Here is a 14,635-nt window from a genome sequence, read left to right as displayed (position 1 = left end):
TAATGATTTTATTGGATGCTGAAAAAGCTTTTGATAGGTTGGAGTGAGGTTAACTGTTCGAGATCCTTGGAAGGTTTGGTTTTGGACCTATCTTGGATCCAGCTCCTATATAGGGCATCCACCGCCAACGTTCCTATGAATGCCGTGAGTTTGAAATATTTCCAGCTGAAAAAAGGCAAGAGGCAGGAGTATCCATTGCCTCAGCTATTGTTACCTTGGCAATTGGGCCTTTGGCCATAGCACTGAGGTCATCTATGAGGTGGAGGGGGATGGAGAGGGGCGGGTGGGGCGGGGGACCATAGGATATCTCTGTATGTGGATCTCTGTATGTGGATAATTTGTTGTATCTGACGAATCCTCCCTCCAGTGAAGAAAAGATAATGAAGCTGCTTAGGAGTGTTGGCTCCTTCGCGGGATATAAGTTGAACCTGGGCAAAAGTGAATGCATCTCCCAGGGAGGGGAGCTGATCTGGGGAGGTTGCCTTTTCACCTGGCCAGGTCCAGCTTCTGTTGCCTGGGAATCCGCATGGCCCATGATTGGGCCTCGCTTCATGAACTAAATTTTGCATGTCTGGTAAATGGAGTCAAGGCTGACCTAAGGAAGTGGGATCACCTCCCTCTGTCGCTGGCGGGCAGGGTCCAGTCGGTAAAGATGAATATTCTCCCAAGGTTTCTATTTTTGTTTCCGTGTCTTACAGTTTTCTTTCCCAAATCTTTCATTATGAAAGTCAATAAAATTATATCTTTTATTTAGTTTGGAGACATATAGAAGGGATGTTTGTGGGTTTTGAGGACTGGCTGGGTAAATTCCTGCTTCCAAGAACTAATCTGTTTAGGTATTATCTGGTGCTTAACAATTTGCATAAGGAGATTCCTTCCTTCCCTCGCCCTCGTTGATAGATGGGGTTCTTTCAATGGTTGAGCTAGAGGAGGGGAAGATATCGGATATCGGATAACAGAGGCCGGCTTCTGTTGGTGGAGCAAGCTCCATTGGTTGAGGTTAAAAAGAAGTGGGAGAGGGAGCTGGGTCAGGCTTTTGAGGGGGGGGGGGGGGGGTGTGAAGCTCTAAACTGAGTCAACTCCACCTCCTCGACTCAGCTTGATTCAGTTCAAGGGCAAATCTGACCAGGGCATAGAAGAGTGAGTTTTTTCTGAAGGTAGAGGACAGATGCGAGCGTTGTTCACCGGGTTCGGCGAATCACAAGCATTTGTTCTGGTCTTGCCCTAAACTGGTGAACATTTGGGTCTCCATCAGCACCATGTCAGGCAAAAACATTTTAAAGGGGCTCTGTGCATAAAAAAAACCACTTGGGCATAAACAAAAATGGGGCATTCATTAGTTGTTACCACACTGAGTAGTTGAGGGGAGTAGCGTTGACCTATTTCACTAAAAGCTAGATAAGTATGTGAGAGAATGAAATAGAATGTGCTGATGGAGTTGGATGAATACATGTGGGAGGAGGATTGTGTGGAGCATAAACTATGTCACAGACCATTTGGGCCTAGTGGTCTGTTTCTGCACTGTAAATATAATGCACAGACTTGTGGCTAGGCAACGATGCATTCATAACCTGGCCAAACACGTTGATTATCAGCCTGTAAATCTGTCTAATACGTATTATGGCAGGCAGTACAGTAAGAGAGGGAGAGTTTCCTGGCCAGCAAAATTGCAGAAGGTAATGGCAAACCACAGCAGTACTTTGTCAAGCATAATCATAGACCAATCCATGATCACCATTGTCCTGGAAGGGCATGGTACCTGAAGGAGGAGGCTGTGATGGGGCAAGGGACCTGATGGGATAATTTGATTTTTTTGTCTGCAGTTGCAGTCTCATTTTCACTTCAATCCTTGCACCCAGTTTCCTGTTTATGCTGAGATGCGGTGATTTTTCTTTGATGCCTTCTCTCAGAGGCTGTTTTTCATGTGTGACCTTGGACAGTACTCTGCACCGAACATAGAAGCTTACAAATTGTAGTGAAACTGTAGTGATAAGAGGAAAGAGCGTGAGAATGGGACTAGCTGAGATGCACTTGCAGAGAGCTGACATGTATGTAGACAAATGGCCACCTGTAATAATTCTATGACTATGAAATGACCAAATAATCTATTTCAGTAATGTTGCTGAAGGTACAAATCTTGACCAGAGAATTTCCCTACTCGCCTTCAAATCTAAGGAGGCCGACACAAATGGCAGACTGAAATCTGTAACCTCTGCTGGAGTGGAATCTCGTCCCAGAATCTTCTCTCCTCATAATTAAACTTCCTTACCTCTGGCATTATGTAGAAGAATATATATCTGTGACTTCTCTGCAACGGGATTCCCAAATATGTAAACAGTATGTAAAGGACGTCCAAGCCTGCCTTTGTCCCAAATGGCCTTCCTGTGTGTACAGATACATGTTCCAACAATAGATACTAGTTCACAATCAGTGTTATCTCATTTCTCCCTTTTGGGAACCCAGTTTTAAACCTTTCTTTTTAATTTAGAGTTTCCAATTCATTTTTTTTCAAATTAAGGGGCAATTTAGTGTGGCCAATCCACCTAGCCTGCAAATCTTTGGGTTGTGGGGGCGAAACCCACGCAAACACGAGGATAATGTGCAAACTCCACACAGGCAGTGACCCAGAGCCGGGATTGAACCTGGGACCTTGGCGCTGTGAGGCAGCAGGGCTAACCCTCTGCGCCACCGTGCTGTCCCCAATTTTAAACCTAATGTTAGCACCCTTGTTGTACCATTGGCGGGGATCAACTAACTTAGCAAGTGGTTAAGGTCTGGAACGCATTGTCTGGATGGAGCAGATCAAACATGGGCCTTCTCTTTTTGTCTAGCTCGGGTCCACGTGGGGCAATATAACCAACCGGACTCGATGTTGCCTTTCACTCTACTCCCAAGGTTTAGGATAACCTTTTAGTCTTTTCAGAGGTTAAACGTTTAGGATCTTATTGAAAAATATAATCTTCTGAGGGGGCTTACCTGGGAGAATGTTTCCCTTTGTGTTGGGATCTAGAACTAGGGGACATTGTTTCAGGATAAGCAGGTCCCCCATTTAAGGTCAAGATGAGGAGGAATTTCTTCTTTCACCTAGTGAATCTTCAGAATTCTCTGCCCCAGAGAGCTGTGCAGGCCGAGTCACTTCAATGTATTCAAGGCTGAGGCAGACAGATTCCGGAACTGTAGGGGAGTCGTGGGTTATGGGCAACAAGCAGGAAAATGGAGGTGAGGCCATGATCAGATCATCCATGATTTTGTTGAATGGCAGAATTTTCTTGGGGCCGAATGGCCCACTTTTGTTATTGCAGCATATAATTGTATGTGGTGTTTGTTAATTAGCGTTTATTACCACTGAATCTTGTTTCAGATAAGGTTATTGTTCTGTTCCAACTGTTATGGGCCAGGGTTTAGAGAACCCCAAAGTGTATCATGGAGTTCACCTGACCCACAACTTTTAATAGATTGTGGTATGGGGAGCTCGCGCCTCACTTTACAGGTATTGTATAGCAGAAAATGGACCAGTGGTTTTTAAAACAAAACGATGTTTATTCTATGAACTCGAGTTAACCTTTCTAAAACAAACAGTGAACATCTTAGCAACCAGTAAATCAAATACACCCCCCAAAGAATACCACACTAAATCACCTGTATGCTGTCCTTTTAACATTCAAAAGACTTAACAAATCCTTCAAACAGGAGCATATCAGATTTATATTCAATACTGAGACATTTTTACAATTCCAATTTCACCAAATTATTAAGAGATAGTCCTTCATGGCAGAGATCAACAGCAGTGCAGCTCACAGCCACACCCAAGCTTTTTCAAACTGAAACTTAAAAAAACCAGAAGTGAGCTCAGCTCCACCCACACTCTGACATCACTCCAGTAACATGAGCAGCTCAATTTCTTAAAGGTGCATTTCTTAAACACCTATTTCTTAAAGGTACTCTCATGTGACACAACTTTGTGGATCATTCAACAGGTAACCCAACACAGGTAGGGGATCAAATGTGGAATCTTTGCTCCTGTGTGACTCAGTATCACATTGGGCAGTACCATTAATTGAGTCATTGTTGAGGCAGTTGAATGGCTTCAGATAACTAATGTCAACATTTAAAACTATTAGCTCCACCAGTGTAATCTTTACAATAACACTTTGCAATCTCTTCCCAGCTGTTTAAACTTATAGGTGCTAAAATCAAGCACTAAAAGCCCACGATTTTCAAACCAATGCGTTGTTGACCTCAATCGTGAGGGAACACTAGAGAAAAGACAGAAATAATGAAGTAGAAAGAATTACCACAATACGTTTCTGTAGTCACACAATGAAATTGGGAACATTCTTCACTGGAAACAGTGCCAGTTTCTCTCTCGCTCACTCCTTCCTCGCTCAACAGTATTACAGTGGAGGAAAACAAGAATGACTGATTAGGCGAAGTGGGATCGACAGTTTGGCTTGCTACTCATTCCCCTCCCCTCACTCTGCTCATTTTGTTTTCCCCAGTCCAAAGATATTTGGGTTAGGTGGTAGAAATTGCCCCTTCGTGTCCAAAAGGCGTGCCGGCTGGGTGGGGTTGTGGGGCTGGGATGGGGCAGTGGGCCTCGGCAGGGTGCTCCTTCAGAGGGTCGGTGCAGACTCAATGGGCCGAATGGCCTCTTTCTGCACTGTAGGGATTCTATAGATTTTGTACTGTCTCTCCAAGTCTCTTATCTTCTCACAGTTTCTCTGTCTCCCAAACAGTGTGTCATACTGCACAGAAAGAGGCCCTTCAGCCCATTGTGTCTGCACTGGCTATCAAGCACCTATCTATTCTCATCCCAATTTACAGCACTGGGTCCTTAGCCTTATGCTCTGGCACTTCAAGTGCTCATCGAAATTCTTCTTAAATGTTGTGAGGGTTCCCGCCTCTACCGCCATTTCAGGCATTGAGTTCCAGATTCCCACCAACCTCTGGGTGAAATAGTCTCTCCTCAAATCCCTTCCAAATCTCCTGTCCATGATCTTAAATCTAGGCACCCTGGCTATTGACCCCCCCCCACCCCCCCTTGCCTCTCCATGTGGAGATTAATTCTGTCCCTCAAAACGTTTTCCCTACCACTGACGTTGGACTCACTAGTCTGTAATTACTTGGTTTTTCCCTATTTCCCTTCTTGAATAATGTAATTTTCTCTCTCTCTCTCTCTCTCATGCCTGTATATCCCTCGCACCATTGCATGGGGAGATGTTACATGGAGGGCTGACAATTCATCTCACGGGAGAAGATGACTGTTTTTGGAGTATCTTCTGTATTAACAATCATTTCAAAAGCACGACAGGCCAAGGCTTGAGAGCAGTTTACCTTCCCGGTTTCTGGGTGCAGTAATTATGTGGTGTGGGAAGGTGAGGAAAAACTGACATTGGGGAGAGTCAAAAAGAAAGTTTCATTTTCATCAATCGCATTTCAAAGCAGAATGTCTAACATTCTTATTGACTGGGATTTGCTACTAGTTGTAATCTTTTAGCTCCGAGGCTGGTTGCTCTTTGTACCTTGGCACAGCACTAACAATATCACGAGGACCCCTTTCTAAATGTGTCACACAAAGAGCTTTTGAAAAGATTGAAGAAGTTTGGCTGCTGTTTTTGATGGTGTTGTTTTATTGACTTTATACTTGTAATTTTGGGGGTAGTTGCCCATCTAAAGATGTCTCCAACCAAGGCTGTGTGAATAGTCACCCAATTCAACATAATCAGGACTTGATTCTGATTGATCTTTCTCCAAGTGTTCAGTAGCGTGATAGGTGTGGTGCATTGCTGGAGAGGCTGTAGTAGGAGTGATGTGAAGGTGATCTTTTATTTAATTACTCTTTCATGGGATGTGGGCATCAATGGCAATGCCCATCCCTTTTTTAAAAAAAAAATAATTTTTATTGAAAAATTTTGTATTTATACAACAACAAACAGTAATGAAAATAGCAAGGGTCCCTAACAGTAACAGTCATAACACCCCAGAACCGTAACAGCTCGTACACCCAACCCCAATGACCAACAAAATAAATAAACAACAAATTAAATTAACAACATATTAAATTGAATAACTGTAGAACAAATAGATAACACCCCCCCTCTCTTCCCCCCCCCCCCCCCCCACTCCCCCCGGGTTGCTGCTGCTATTGACCCATTTCCCTATCTCTGAGCCAGAAAGTCCAAGAAAGGCTGCCACCGTTTGTAGAACCCTTGTACTGATCCTCTCAGGGCGAATTTGACCCTTTCCAGTTTGATAAACCCCGCCATGTCACTGATCCAGGTCTCCACACTTGGGGGCCTCGCATCCTTCCACTGCAGCAAGATCTGCCGCCGGGCTACTAGGGACGCAAAGGCCAAACCACCGGCCTCTTTTGCCTCCTGCACTCCCGGCTCCGCTGCAACCCCAAAGATCGCGGGTCCCCAGCCCGGTTTGACCCTGGATCCAACCACCCTCGACACCGTCCTCGCTACCCCCTTCTAAAATTCCTCCAGTGCCGGGCATGCCCAGAACATATGGGCATGGTTCGCAGGACACCCCAAACACCTGACACACCTGTCTTCGCCCCCAAAGAACCTACTAATCCGAGTCCTGGACATGTGAGCCTAAGACTCGCACATGAAGAGGAAGAGTTAACCCTCTCCAAGGCATCCGCCCAATTCCCGTCCTCCATCTGCTCCCCTAATTCCCCTTCCCACTTAGCCTTCAGCTCCTCCACTGACGCCTCCTCCCCCTCCTGCATTACCTTATAAGTGTCAGACACCTTCCCACCCCCAACCCACACCCCCGAAAGCACCCTGTCCCTTGCCCCCCGCGAGGGCAGTAAAGGAAATCCCTCCACCTGCCGCCTAGCAAACGCCTTTACCTGCAAGTACTTGAACGTGTTCCCTGGGGGGAGCCCAAATTTCCAATTCCCCCAGGCTCGCAAACCTCCCGCCCATAAACAGGTCCCCCAACTTCCTAATGCCCACCCTGTACCACCCCCTAAATCCCCCGTCGATGTTCCCCGGGACGAACCGATGATTCCCCCTTAATGGAGCCTCCACCGAGCCATTCACTTCCCCCCTGTGCCGCCTCCACTGCCCCCATATTTTTAGGGTCGCCGCCACCACCAGGCTAGTGGTATACCTCGTGGGAGGGAGCGGCAACGGCGCCGTTACCAGGGCCCCCAGGCTCGTGCCTCCACAGGACGCCATCTCCATCCTTTTCCATGCCCCCCCCCACCATCACCCATTTACGCACCATTGACACATTGGCCGCCCAATAATAACTCGAAAGGTTGGGCAGTGCCAGCCCCCCCCTATCTCTACCTCGCTCCAGGAAGACCCTCTTCACTCTCGGAGTCCCACGCGCCCACACAAAGCTCAAAATGCTACTAGTCATCCTCCTGAAAAAGACCCTGGGGATGAAAATAGGCAGGCACTGAAACAGGAACAAGAACCTCGGGAGCACCGTCATTTTGACGGACTGCACCCTCCCCGCCAACGACAGTGGCAGCATATCCCATCTTTTAAATTCCTCCTCCATCTGCTCCACAAGCCTGGTGAAATTGAGCTTGTGAAGAGTCCCCCAGCTCTTGGCCACCTGCACCCCCAGGTACCTGAAACTCTTCCCTGCCCTCTTAAACGGGAGCCTTCCAATTCCCTCCTCTTGGTCCCCCGGGTGCACCACAAACACCTCACTCTTGCCCAGATTCAGTTTATAGCCTGAAAAGGCCCCGAACTCAGCCAACAGCTCCATCACCCTCGGCATCCCGCCCACTCAGTAACAGGTCATCTGCATACAACGACACCCGATGTTCCTCTCCACCTCGCACCAAGCCTCTCCACCTCTCTGAATCCCTCAACGCCATCGCCAAAGGTTCGATTGCCAGTGCAAACAACAAGGGGGACAGGGGGCACCCCTGCCTGGTCCCTCGGTAGAGCCGGAAGTAATCCGACCTCCTCCCATTAGTAACTACACTCGCCATCGGGGTCTCATACAGTAGCCACACCCACTTAATAAACCCTTCTCCAAATCCAAACCTCTCCAGCACCTCCCATAGGTACCCCCACTCCACTCTATCGAAGGCCTTCTCCGCATCCAGCGCCACCACTATCTCCGCCTCCCCCTCAATCGCCGGCATCATAATGACATTTAGCATCCTCCGTACATTCGTGTCCAGCTGCCTTCCCTTAACAAAACCTGTCTGGTCCTCGTGTATCACCCCTGGCACACAGTCCTCAATCCTGGTGGCCAGGATCTTTGCCAGCAACTTGGTGTCTACATTAAGGAGAGATATGGGCCTGTACGAACCACACTGCTGGGGGTCCTTATCCCTCTTTAGGATTAAGAAAATCAGCGCCTGCGACATCGTCGGGGGCAAAGCCCCCCCTCCCATGCCTCATTAAACGTCCGCACCAACAGGGGGCCCACCAGGTCCACATACTTTTTATAGAACTCCACCGGGAACCCGTCCGGCCCCGGCGCCTTCCCAGACTGCATCTGCCCAATCCCCTTAACCAGCTCCTCCAGCTCAATCGGCGTCCCCAACCCTTCCACCTGTTCCTCCTGCACCTTCGGGAAAGATAGCCCGTCGAGAAAACTCTCCATTCCCCTCCTCTCCACCGGTGGCTCCGACTGGTACAGTTCCCCATAAAAGTCCTTGAAGACCTCATTCACCTCTGCCCCCTTCTGCACCACATTCCCACTCTTATCTCTCACTCCAGCAATTTCCCTAGCCGCATCCCGCTTAAGGAGCTGATGCGCCAGCATCCTACTCGCCTTTTCACCATGCTCATACACCACCCCCTGTGCCTTCCTCCACTGTGCCTCCGCCTTTCTGGTGGTTAACAAATCAAACCTAGCTTGTAGGCTACGCCTCTCCCCCAGCAATCCCTCCTCTGGTGCCCCCGCGTACCTCCTATCCACCTCCAGGAGCTCCCCCACCAGTCTCTCCCTCTTCCTCCTCTCCGTCCTATCCCTGTGGGCCCGGATGGATATCAGCTCCCCCCGAATCACTGCCTTCAGGGCTTCCCAGACCATCCCCAGCCGGACCTCCCCCGTATCGGTACCCCTCAATACTTCCCCGGACCCTCCTGCACACCTCCTCCTCCGCCAACAACCCTACATCCAGACGCCACAACGGGCGCTGGTCCCGTACCTCCCCCATCTCCAAATCCATCCAATGCGGAGCGTGGTCGGAGATTGCAATGGCCGAATACTCTGCCTCCTCCACCCTCGGAATCAATCCCCTGCTCACCACGAAAAAGTCTATTCTGGAATAAACCCTATGGACGTGGGAGAAAAAAGAATACTCCCGCGCCCTCGGCCTCCCAAACCTCCAGGGGTCCACCCCTCCCACCTGGACCATAAACCCCCTGAGCACCTTGGCCGCCGCCGGCCTCCTACCCGTCCTTGAACTGGACCGATCCAGTGAAGGATCCAGCACCGTATTGAAACCCCCCACATGATCAGGCCCCCCGCCTCCAGGTCCGGGATACATCCCAGCATACGCCTCATAAAGCCAGCATCATCCCAATTTGGGGCGTACACATTAACTAATACCACCTTCTCTCCCTGTAGCCTACCCCTCGCCATAACAAACCTACCCCCCTTATCTGCCACCACCTCAGATGCCTCAAACAACACCCTCTTCCCCACCAGAATCGCCACCCCCCGGTTCTTCGCATCCAACCCGGAGTGGAAAACCTGCCCTACCCACCCTTTCCTCAGACGGACCTGGTCCACCACCTTCAGGTGGGTCTCCTGGAGCATCGCCACATCCGCCTTCAGCCCCTTCAAATGAGCAAATACGCTAGCCCGCTTAACCAGCCCGTTCAGTCCTCTCACATTCCAGGTGACCAACCGGATCAGAGGGCATCCCACCCACCTACCCCGCCGACTAGCCATAGCCCGTCGACTGCCCGCCCCAGGCCAGCACACCCCGCCCGACCCAGTCCCCACGGCGACAGCACCTCTCCTCTACCCCCCCCCCCCTGGCCCACACCGGCTCCTTCCTGACCCTACCAGCAGCAACCCGGTATCCCCGCCCCCCCCCCCCGGCTAGGACCCCTCCTAGCCGCGACTTGCCCTCCATTGTACTTCCGTGGGTCAGCTGACTTCTGCTGACCCCGGCAACTCCCGCCAAAACTCAACCCCTCCCGACGTGGGATCATCCCCCCTCCTGCCACTCCCCTTGGCACTGCTCCAGCGTGGGAAAATAAAAACCAGTAGAGGCCACGCCCCCGTCACCGTCTCCACCCCCCAGCCCCGCAGCGCGGGAAACCAGAGGAAAGCCCGCACTTTCGCACTGCCCCACCTCACCCTTCTGACGCAGCTCCCAAATACCAGCCCCATCCCATCCCCCAACCCCATATAGAATACAACAAACCCCCAACATCCCCCGCAAAATACAAACCTCAGACCATGCCCCACCTCCCCCCCCCCAGAAAACAGAGCAAAACCCACATAAAGAAACCATGTCAAAATTACAAAAGTACAGAAAACACAACAACAGCAAAAACCAGCAGTATAACAATACAACCGACCCCACAACCCCCAATTCGAGTCCAGCTTCTCCTTCTGCACAAAGGCCCACGCCTCCTCCGGGGACTCAAAATAGTAGTGCCGATCCAGATAAGTTACCCACAGGCACGCAGGCTGCAACATCCCAAACTTTACGTGCTTCTTATGAAGCACCTCCTTCGTCCGGTTAAACCCGGCCCGCCGCTTAGCCACCTCCGCACTCCAGTCCTGGTAGATCCGCACTACCGAGTTCTCCCACTTGCTGCTCCTCACCTTCTTGGCCCAGCACAGCACACACTCCCGATCCCTGAACCGGTGGAATCTCACCAGCACTGCACGCGGGGGATCATTCTCCTTGGGCCTCCTGGCCAGTACTCTGTGGGCTCCCTCCAGCTCCAGGGGCAGATGGAACGACCCTGCCCCCACCATCGAATTCAACATGCTGGCCACGTATGTCGGCAGATCTGACCCCTCCAGACCCTCCGCAAGGCCCAAGATCCTTAAATTCTTCCGCCTCATGCGGAGATCCAGCTCCTCAAAGCGGTCTTGCCACTTCTTATGGAGTGCCTCGTGCACCTCCACCTTACCCACGAGGACCACGGCCTCCTCCTCTCGTTCAGCGGCCTGCTGCTGCAACTCCTGGATGGCAGCACCCTGGGTCGTCTGGGTCTCCATCAGCTTGCTGGTTGTTTCCTTCAGTGAGCTCAGCCTTCAGCTCCGCAAAACAGCGCAGGAGAGCAGCTTGCTGCTCCTGCGCCCACTTTGGATTCCATTGGCCGCCATTTTGGATTCCTTCCCCCGTTTTTTCTGGGGAGCTGCTGCCGTTTTTCTCCTTGCTCCACTTCGATTTTGAAACATAAATTGCGGAGAATGTTTCTCCCAACACCTTCCCCCACCGGGAAACGTCAAAGAAGCGCCGTTTGGGGCTCTAAATAGAGCCCAAAAGTCCGTTAAAATCGGGAGCTCCCAAATGTGCGGCTTAGCATGTCATCACCGCAACCGGAAGCCCCAGCAATGCCCATCCCTAATTACCCCAGAACCAAATGGCTTGCTAGAGTCAACCACATTGCCTTAGATCTGGAGTCACGTGAAAGCCAGACAAAGTAAGGGAGGCAGATTTCCTCCCTTAAAGAACATTAGTGAACGAGATGGGTTTTTCCAATTGATGATACTGAGACTAGGAGATGGCGTGGTGGGGATTTGAACCCATGTCCACAGATTACTATTCCAGTGACATATCGCTGTGCAACTGTCTCCCTAGGTTTACTGGTACCAGAAGGTGTACAGATTTAGTGCCATTATCCCACGTAACTTCTACAGTATCAAGAGGTACATTATATTCCAGTCCTTAGATATGATATCGTATATATCAGATTGTCTCGAGGTGGATCTAGATTATTAATCCCTCAACACTTAATTCTTGATCTCAACTCTTGTGTCAGGAACAGATAAGGACAGGAGTAGGCCACTCAGTCCTTTGCACCTATTCCACTGTTCAATGAGATCTCGGTTCATCAGTGAACTAACTCCATATTCACACCTCAGCCCAACATTTACCAGTAACTTTGAATAACACCAATATCATATTTAAAATTAACAATTGGCCCAGTAGCTGCCCTTTCCAGAAGAGAATTACATTGCAAAGTGTTTTTTAACTTCAGTCCCCAGTGGTCTCGTTCAAATTTTCAGACGACATTCCCTAGTCCTAGACTCGCTGATCAGTGGGAAAAGTTTACCTGTGTCGGCCTTATCTCTTCACCTTACTATCAGGAGATGTTCAGGGGACCAGAGATGCAAAGACCCAGGAATTTTGCTTTAGGGATTAAAGGTTGGGGCTGATTACTCTGGCATAGGTATTAATGGATGTCTAGGAGCAGTTTAGAATTCCCAAGTCTTTGTCCAGAGATGATTGGTGATGCATGGATAATGTATAATTGGGCTTGGCTCAGTCAGTTACACTCTTGTCTCTGTGTTGTAGCCCATCCCAAGGCCATGGGATCAGCACCACCATGTTCCCCATGGTCTCACCTGAGAATGATCTCCCCAGATGAGGGAGCGGAGCTACACCCTTAACCGAGGCGAGCTTGAGACATAAATTAGTGTGGGCCAGACACGGGAGACACTTCAGGGAGTAGAAGTGTATTTTGTAGGTGAATAAATGTTGTATTTTTCTTATCCGCCATTGCTTCCTTGTGATCGGTCGCCTGGTACTTTACACTGGTGTCAAGGATGGGATTGGCCGAGACGACCGTGGTCCCGCCTCCATGTAGATTTTGCGGGATCTTTCCAGGGAGCAATGTTTTTTACTTATTGTGGATGCCCACTCTAAGTGGATGGACGTCCATTGCATGACCATGATGATGTCGCGAGCCACAATTGAGAAGCTCCGCCACATTTTCGTATCCACGGACGTCCCGAGGTTTTGGTGTCAGACAACAGCTTGGCATTCGCTAGTGTGTAATTTGGGGATTTCCTGAAAATGAACGGTGTCCGCTACAAAGGACCGCACTTTATCACCCGTTCTCCAACGGGTGAGCCGAGCGGGCGGTACAGACTTTTAAATTAGGGATGCGGAATCAGACCTCCGGTTCTCCGGAGTTCCTTCTGGCCCGATTCTTATTCTGCTACCCCACCACACTGCACGCCACTATTGGAGTAGCAGCCTCGGAGTTGCTAATGGACCATAGGCTGCGCACGCAATTGAGCCTTGTCCTTCCCAACATTGGGAAAAAGATCCGCGACTGACAGGAGCAGTCCGACACAAGGCGACCCTGGGCTGTCAGAGTGACATGGTCTATGAACTTTGCTGACAACACATTATGGATCCCAGAGATAGTGGTGAAGTGATCAGGAAGTGTCTCATATTCGGTACGTATACAAGAAAAGGATACGAATAGGCACGTGGACCACCTCCGCGGTCGTGCTCAGCAAGTACTCGAACGCTGCCCAGTGGTAGCTCTGCGTCAGGCAGAGCCGCCGTTTACAGCTTGTGACTTTTACTCTTGGGAGAGAACTCTTGCTCACACACACTTGCTCACACATTTTTTTTTTTTTTTTTTTATAAATTTAGATTACCCAATTATTTTTTCCAATTAAGGGGAAATTTAGTGTGGCCAATCCACCTACTCTGCACATTTTTGGGTTGTGGGGGCGAAACCCACGCAGACACGGGGAGAACGTGCAAACTCCACACGGACAGTGACCCAGAGCCGGGATCGAACCTGGGACCTCAGCGCCGTGAGGCAACAGTGCTAACCACAAGGCCACCGTGCTGCCCCACTTGCTCACACATACGTACACACACTCTCACATACACCACAATCTTGCTGTTGCTCACACACACACATGCTCTTGCTCACACACACATGCTCTTGCTCACACACACGCGCTCTTGCTCTCACACACACATGCTCTTGCTCTCACACACACACGCTCTTGCTCTCACACACACGCTCTTGCTCTCACACACACACGCTCTTGCTCTCACACACACATGCTCTTGCTCTCACACACACACGCTCTTGCTCTCACACACACGCGCTCTTGCTCTCACACACACATGCTCTTGCTCTCACACACACACGCTCTTGCTCTCACACACACACGCTCTTGCTCTCACACACACACGCTTTTGCTCCACACACGCTCTTGCTCACATGCTCATGCTCACACACACGCTCTTGCTCGCTCACGCACATGCTTTTGCTCCACACACACGCTTTTGCTCCACACACACGCTCTTGCTCACACACACGCTCTTGCTCGCTCACACATGCGGTCTTGCTCGCTCACACACACGCTCTTGCTCACACAAGCTCTTGCTCACACAAGCTCTTGCTCACACAAGCTCTTGCTCACACACACGCGCTCTTGCTCACACACATGCTCTTGCTCACACACACACGCTCTTGCTCACACACACGCTCTTGCTCACACATACGCGCTCTTGCTCGCTCACACACGCTCTTGCTCGCTCACACACGCTCTTGCTCACACACACGCTCTTGCTCACACACACACGCTCTTGATCACACACACACGCTCTTGATCACACACACGCTCTTGCTCACACACACGCTCTTGCTCACACACACACGATCTTGCTCACACACATGCTCTTGCTCACACACAC

At 50.1% G+C, this 14,635-nt stretch overlaps 1 protein-coding gene across 2 annotated transcripts in view; it reads left to right on the top strand.

Moving 5' to 3' along the window:
- The window catches only part of ticam1 (toll-like receptor adaptor molecule 1), a 60,440-nt gene that overhangs the window by 12,950 nt on the left and 32,855 nt on the right, over positions 1–14,635 (top strand). The window contains exon 1 of one of the 2 annotated variants that reach the window (XM_038777655.1): positions 12,843–13,371. The exons of the other annotated variant lie outside the window; for it this stretch is intronic. The gene's annotated coding sequence lies outside the window, so the exon portion shown is untranslated. Of the gene's footprint in view, positions 1–12,842; positions 13,372–14,635 lie in introns of those variants that run through there. 2 annotated transcript variants of the gene reach the window in all.

Source organism: Scyliorhinus canicula, chromosome 18, assembly GCF_902713615.1.
Source record: "Scyliorhinus canicula chromosome 18, sScyCan1.1, whole genome shotgun sequence".
Taxonomy (NCBI): domain Eukaryota; kingdom Metazoa; phylum Chordata; class Chondrichthyes; order Carcharhiniformes; family Scyliorhinidae; genus Scyliorhinus; species Scyliorhinus canicula.
This window is presented reverse-complemented; position numbering and strand designations above follow the sequence as displayed.